Genomic DNA, 6,392 nt, shown 5'->3' with positions numbered 1-6,392 from the left:
AGATTCAGGAAATTGGCTTCTCTTGGGAGACTTCTATCAGAACCAAAGTAGAAATTGCCTCCTATGTATTAATGATCTAAGGATGACAGTTAGAATAACTTGCAGGAATAGTCAGTGTTTTGTGCAAGAGGTTACATGGGTCAATGAAACTTCTTTGCAGTTAATTTCTTTGGGGGGAAAAGAATCGGTATTTGCTGCCTGTTGGTGACTTGTCCCAATCCTGCGTCTGTAAGGTCTCATGTTTTTAGAAATCAGTTTTTAATAGTGTTTTTTCTGATGTTACAGGTAACATTTGCTTTAGAAAATTCGGAAAAGTCAGACAAAGTTAAAGAAGCAAGGGGGAAAAATTGTCAGCCCATCAACCACAAACAGAATTAACCATTTGGCCTATTTTCTTCCAGTTATTTCCTGGGCATTTTTCCACAACTTTCTATAGTTAAAATTATAATGTACATACAGTGATATCCTGCTTTTCTCCCCCATTTAAATATGTCATAAGCATTTCCTATGTGTATTTAACAATAAATGTAGTCATTCAGTTTAGCCCTTATTACATGCAAAGCAAGCATTCTTCAGCAAATTATTCGTGGTTTATTGTACTAATCGTTGGCTATACAAGAGACAGTTTAGTGGTTGAGAGGACTCTCAAGTCAGGTTTGAATCCTGACTCTTCTACCTCCTAGCTTCATGACTTTGGACAAATTACTTAACTTCTCTGGCTCTGTTTCCTTAACTATAAAGTGAGGATAACAGTATCTGCCCCATAAAGTTATTTTAATTAATAAATGGACTGGGCGCGGTGGTTCACACCTGTAATCCCACCACTTTTGGAGGCTGAGACAGATGGATCAACTGAGGTCAGGAGTTCAAGACCAGCCTGGCCAACATGGTGAAACCCCGTCTCTACCAAAAAATACAAACATTAGCCAGGCGTGGTGGTTGGCACCCATAATCCCAGCTACTCAGGAGGCTGCGGCAGGGAGAATCGCTTGAACCCGGGAGGTGGAGGTTGCAGTGAGCTGAGATTGCGCCATTGCATTCCAGCCTGGGCAAAAGAGCGAGACTCTGTCTCAAAATAAATAAATAAATAAATAAATAAATAAATAAATATATAAATAACAAATGAATTAATAACAAGAAAAGTGCTTAAAGCAATACCTGGCACCGTAAGCACAGAATAAGCAGTAGCTATTAACAATATGTGAATGCGTCATAAATTATTCAACCATTATCCTGCAGCTGGACATTAAGGTTGTTTTTGGTCACACCTGTAATCCCAGCACTTTGGGAGGCAGAGGCAGGCAGATCATGAGGTCAAGAGTTCGAGACCAGCCTGGCCAACATAGTGAAACCTCGTCTCTACTAAAAATACAGAAAAATTAGCCGGGCATGGTGGCGGGCGCCTGTATCATGACGAGCTAATTTTTTGTGTTTTTTGTAGAGATGGGGTTTCACCATGTTGCCCAGGCTGGTCTCGAATTTCTGATCTCAAGTCATTTGCCCACTTCACCCTCCCAAAATGCTGGGATTATAGGCATGGGCCATGGCACCCAGCTAGTGAAGCTGAATCCTTTTTTTTTTTTTTTTCCAGACAGAGTCTCGCTCTGTCACTAAGGCTGGAGTGCAGTGGTGCGATCCTGGCTCACTGCAAACTCCACCTCCGAGATTCAAGTGATTCTCTTGCCTCAACCTCTCAAGTAGCTGGGATTACAGGCACCCGCCACCACACCTAGCTAATTTTTGTATTTTAGTAGAGATGGGTTTTCACCATGTTGACCAGGCTGGTCTTGAACTCCTGACCTCAGGTGATCTGCCCGCCTCAGCTTCCCAAAGTGCTGGATTACAGGCATGAGCCACGGCACCCAGCCAGTAATGCTGAATTGTTAACCAAAATATTTGACTAATTACAGCAAGTGATGACCAGCGCTGAGTCCTGGTGACTTGAACATTCAATTCAAAGGATTACCCCATCACTGACTGCGTTTTATTCACATGTGTTTTCTACATCTCTCCCCAAGGAGAGCCAATATTTGATGAGAGAGGCCACATAACACACAGCACACCAGTTTAGGAGTCAACAGGCCAGCATTCCACATTAAACCCTGACAACCCAGCCTGCAGACCTCAGCCAAGGCGCTTGCCCTTTCTTGTTCTCAGTTTACTACTTGATGAAACAAGGGCAGTTGGGCAAAAGTTGTTTTCAAGCCTGGCTGAACTTTGGAGCCACCTGCTGAAATTGTTTATAGTATAAATTCTCATTCTCCTCCCCAAGATTTAATGGTTCTGGGGTCAGATGCTGGGTATCTATCATTGTTAACAAATTTCCCAGGCAATGCTGATGAGCTGTAGGATTTACAGACAAGTCAACTGGGTTACCTCTAAGGCTCTTTCTAGCTTCTCACAAAGAAATTCCTCTAAAGGGAAAAAGCCACCAACCATGCCCGAACATGTTCGTGCTCCATCACCAAGGGAGCCCTCTCTGCGGTGCTGCCCTTTGCCAAGGGACTGTGGGCTTTAGACAGCAGCTGCATGGCTGCAGCCTCAGCCACATTCTCAATGATTATCATCACCGGTAGTTAATTGAGCACAAATAGCTGGGCAATAACCTTTGGAAAAAGCCACATTTCTTATCATTAAGATATTTCCTGCTCTTCTAATTGTAGGTGCTTCAGGAGCCGTGGCTTAAAGTGCAGACATGACCAGGTCCAAGAACCACACCACACACAACCAGTCCCGAAAATGGCACAGAAATCGTATCAAGAAACCCCAATCACAAAGATACGAATCTCTTAAGGGGATGAACCCCAAGTTCCTGAGGAACATGCGCTTTGCGAAGAAGCACAAGAAGGGCCTGAAGAAGATGCGGGCCAACAGTGCCAAGGCCATGAGTGCACGTGCTGAGGCTATCAAGGCCTTGTAAAGCCCAAGGAAGCTAAGCCCAAGATCCCAAAGTACACACTGAAGTGTGTGCGACTTCAGCCGCAAGCTCGATGGACTTGCCTACACTGCCCACCCCAAGCTTGGGAAGCATGCTCGTGCCTGCATTGCCAAGGGGCTCAGGCTGTGCTGGCCAAAGGCCAAGGTTAAGGACCAAACCAAGGTCCAGGCTGCAGCTCCAGCTTCAGTTCCAGCTCAGGCTCCCAAAGGTGCCCAGGCCCCTACAAAGGCTTCAGAGTAGGTATCTCTGTGTGCCAACGTGAGGACAGAAGGACTGGTGCAACCACCCCCTCCCCCTGCACTGCCCGCCGGCTGCCATCGGCATGGGGCTGGGGTCCTCCTGTGCTGTTTGTACAAATAAACCTGAGGCAGGAAAAAAAAAGTTATTTCCTAAAGTTTAAACGCCTCCCTATGAAACTACATTAATTTTCTGGTCCCTCTTTGTACAGGGCTCAAGGTAAAACCTTTGGCAGCTCCCTGTTAGGAATCTGAGTGCACATGGATATTGATTCTGTTTCTTGAAGGAAAAGAAAAAAGAGGAAAAAAAAATCCCTGAGCATACAGCCTCAGCATCCTCCTGGCAGGAGCTGATGGAGGAGGTGGTGATTTGGATTAACCTATAACCAGTTCTGCTAAGGTCTAAGTGTTCGGACAATAACATGTGCATTTGGGAAGCACTGAAATGGTTCAGTGCAGGAAATAGCCCCTGAACAGTGCAGCCTTTTCCATTACAGTCTTACTTGGTGATATCATAAAGCACTCAACTGTCCAGTTCAATTAGCAAGCAGGCAGTCTATAATAAGAGCCTGCACTTCTCTAACCAGACAGGCTCAGACAAGGCCATGACGTGAAGGCCCCAGAACTTCATCCAGGAAGCAGGGACTCCAGCTCAGGCCCACTGAGGTGGAAGATTTGTGTGTGTTCGTGACTGTCTGGGGGAACGTAAGCACAGGCACGTGTATTAACCACATATATGATTATATTCAAAGGGTTGGATTCGATCTGCTTGGGGTCCCAACCCACCAGCTGGGCTGTAATTCTACAAACCAAGTTCCTCTGTGAGGCCTTTCTCAAACTTACAGGAAGGATTGTTATTGGGAAACACATTTTCTTCCCCAGAACAGACGCAAAGGTCTTAAATCCATTCAGAGTGGACTATTGAAGAAGTATTTTACTGCAGAATCTGGGACTTCTCTGGTGGTTGGGTTAAGGTAAAAGCGGTACAGTGTGCCTGCTTGATTCATCTACTCACTTTAATATGCATTACACATTTAGAGGACTTGCAAGGTGCATTCCTATGCATTTTTCAATTGATTCTTATTTTACTGATAAATCAACTGAGTTCTAGAAAGCATAATAACTTACCAGAGATCACCAGCTAATAAGTGGCAGCAGCTGGACTAGGGCCCAGATCTTCTGACTCTGTTGTAAAGGCTAATAAAGGGCCAGAGAGTAGCCCAGAAAAATGTATAAAGAACAAAAGACCTGAGAAAAAGCAGAAATTTCAGTGCTTGCCCTTCATAATGAGGTTCCTGAGAGGAATCAGGACCTGCTCATTATTTTCTGACTTTTCATGCTGCTTGGGGATCATTAGCCTGGGTTTTCAGCCTGTCTTTTCAAAGTGCCAAGAAAAATGTGTAACGTGATAAGTGAAGGTTATAGAGAATGGCCAGAAGTCTGGTGGGATGTTGCTGTTGTTGTTGCTGGCGAGAAGAAAGAAGACGCTCATTTGAGATGGCTTTGTGTGAATCTGGACTTATGATAACACATTTCCTTCACCCCAGTGTTTCTGACATAGAGTCGGGGTAGTTTTACTGCTTCAAATATCTCACGAGCTAGAAGAAATTGTAATTTCCATTGGTTACTGAGGTGAAATAGAGCATGGTTGAGATTAGGATCTGGATATTCCAGAATGATCTAAGAGATAATAATGACTTCCTCAAATTACTGAAGCAGGAGCTGAAATGGTTATGATATTTAATCCTCATAAAGACCTTGGGAGGTGTGCGTCATTAACCGCATTTGGAAATGAAATTACTAAGGCTTAGCAGGTTTGAATAACTGTCCAAAGGCTTGTAATTGCCAAAGATGGAAATTGAACTAGGATGTGTACGACTTCAGAGCCACTCTTTAACCAATAGGCTCATCCGTTTTTCGTTGGAGGCAAAGTGAGGGGAGGATGACCTGACTGTCTCCTCACTGTCTCTTCCACGAGGACTTGCTTCTTCATTGCTCTGAAAAGCCTCCTTCATCTCTCTCCGCCTTCAAGCCATCCTCTAAGATCTGGTTCAATCCTAAGCTCCTCCTGGAAGCCTGGCATCCACATTAATCTCTTCCTTCTCTGAAGTAGACACACGCAGAAATTCCTGGGACTGTACCTTTTGTTTTCTCATGTACTTGATGTATAACTAAATGGAATTTGGTTTTTATTTTTTATTCAATGTAATTTATTTATTTATTTATTTATTTATTTATTTTTGAGACAGAGTTTCCCTCTTGTTGCCCAGGCTAGACTGCTTTGGTATGATCTCAGCTCACCACAAACTCCGCCTCCCGGGTTCAAGCAATTCTCCTGCCTCAGCCTCCTTGGTAGCTGGGATTACAGGCATGTGCACCACACCCGGATAATTTTGTATTTTTAGTAGAGCCGGGTTTTCTCGATGTTGATCAGGCTGGTCTCGCACTCCCAACCTCAGGTGATCCACCTGCCTCGGCCTCCCAAAGTGCTGGGATTACAAGCGTGAGCCACCGCGCCTGGCCTGGAATTTGGTTTTTAAAACCCTTTCAGATAAATAGGCATTAGGTGTTTCGTAGAAACACACTTTGTTTTACATAAATAACTCCACAAATAAGGACAAAGTTTTCTTTATCAGATTTAGAGTCATAAATTAAATCAGATCGAAACCTTCCCTCCTCACTTAGCCATTCCCCAAATTTTGGCCTAGGACCACAGAGGTCAGGAGGGAAGGAAGTGTCTCTCCTAGCTCCATTCATAAGCCAGGAAATAGGCTTGCTCCTCTTAGTTGACATTTCCATCTCTGATCCCCTCCAAAGTCTTTAATAAAACTCCAAAATGGGCCAGATGCAGTGGCTCACATCTGTTATCCCAGCACTTTGGGAGGTCGAGGCGGTTGGATCACGAAGTCAGGAGTTCGAGACCAGCCTGGCTAACATGGTGAAACCCCATCTCTACTAAAAATTACAAAAAAATTAGCCAGGCCTGGTGGCACGCACCTGTAATCCCAGCTACTCAGGAGGCTGAGGCAGGAGAATCGCTTGAACCCGGGAGGCGGAGGTTGCAGTGAGCCAAGATCGCGCCACTACACTCCAGCCTGGGAGACAGTGAGACTCCATCTCCAAAAAAAAAAAAACTCCAAAAAGGCCATGTCTCTGCAGGGTGCCTCTCCATCAGCTGCTAACAGTTCATTCTTTAGGTAACTAATGAGACTGCAGCT

The 6,392-nt window shown here is 44.6% G+C and overlaps 1 pseudogene; it reads left to right on the top strand.

Annotated features, from left to right (window-relative positions):
* The first annotated feature begins 2,532 nt into the window (after positions 1-2,532).
* Positions 2,533-3,178, top strand: LOC103241876 (large ribosomal subunit protein eL29 pseudogene; annotated as a pseudogene).
* Positions 3,179-6,392: the final 3,214 nt, after the last annotated feature.

This window comes from Chlorocebus sabaeus, chromosome 15 (genome assembly GCF_047675955.1).
Source record: "Chlorocebus sabaeus isolate Y175 chromosome 15, mChlSab1.0.hap1, whole genome shotgun sequence".
Classification (NCBI taxonomy): domain Eukaryota; kingdom Metazoa; phylum Chordata; class Mammalia; order Primates; family Cercopithecidae; genus Chlorocebus; species Chlorocebus sabaeus.
Note: the sequence above shows the minus strand (reverse complement) of the source record. Positions and strands in the feature narration are given on the sequence as shown.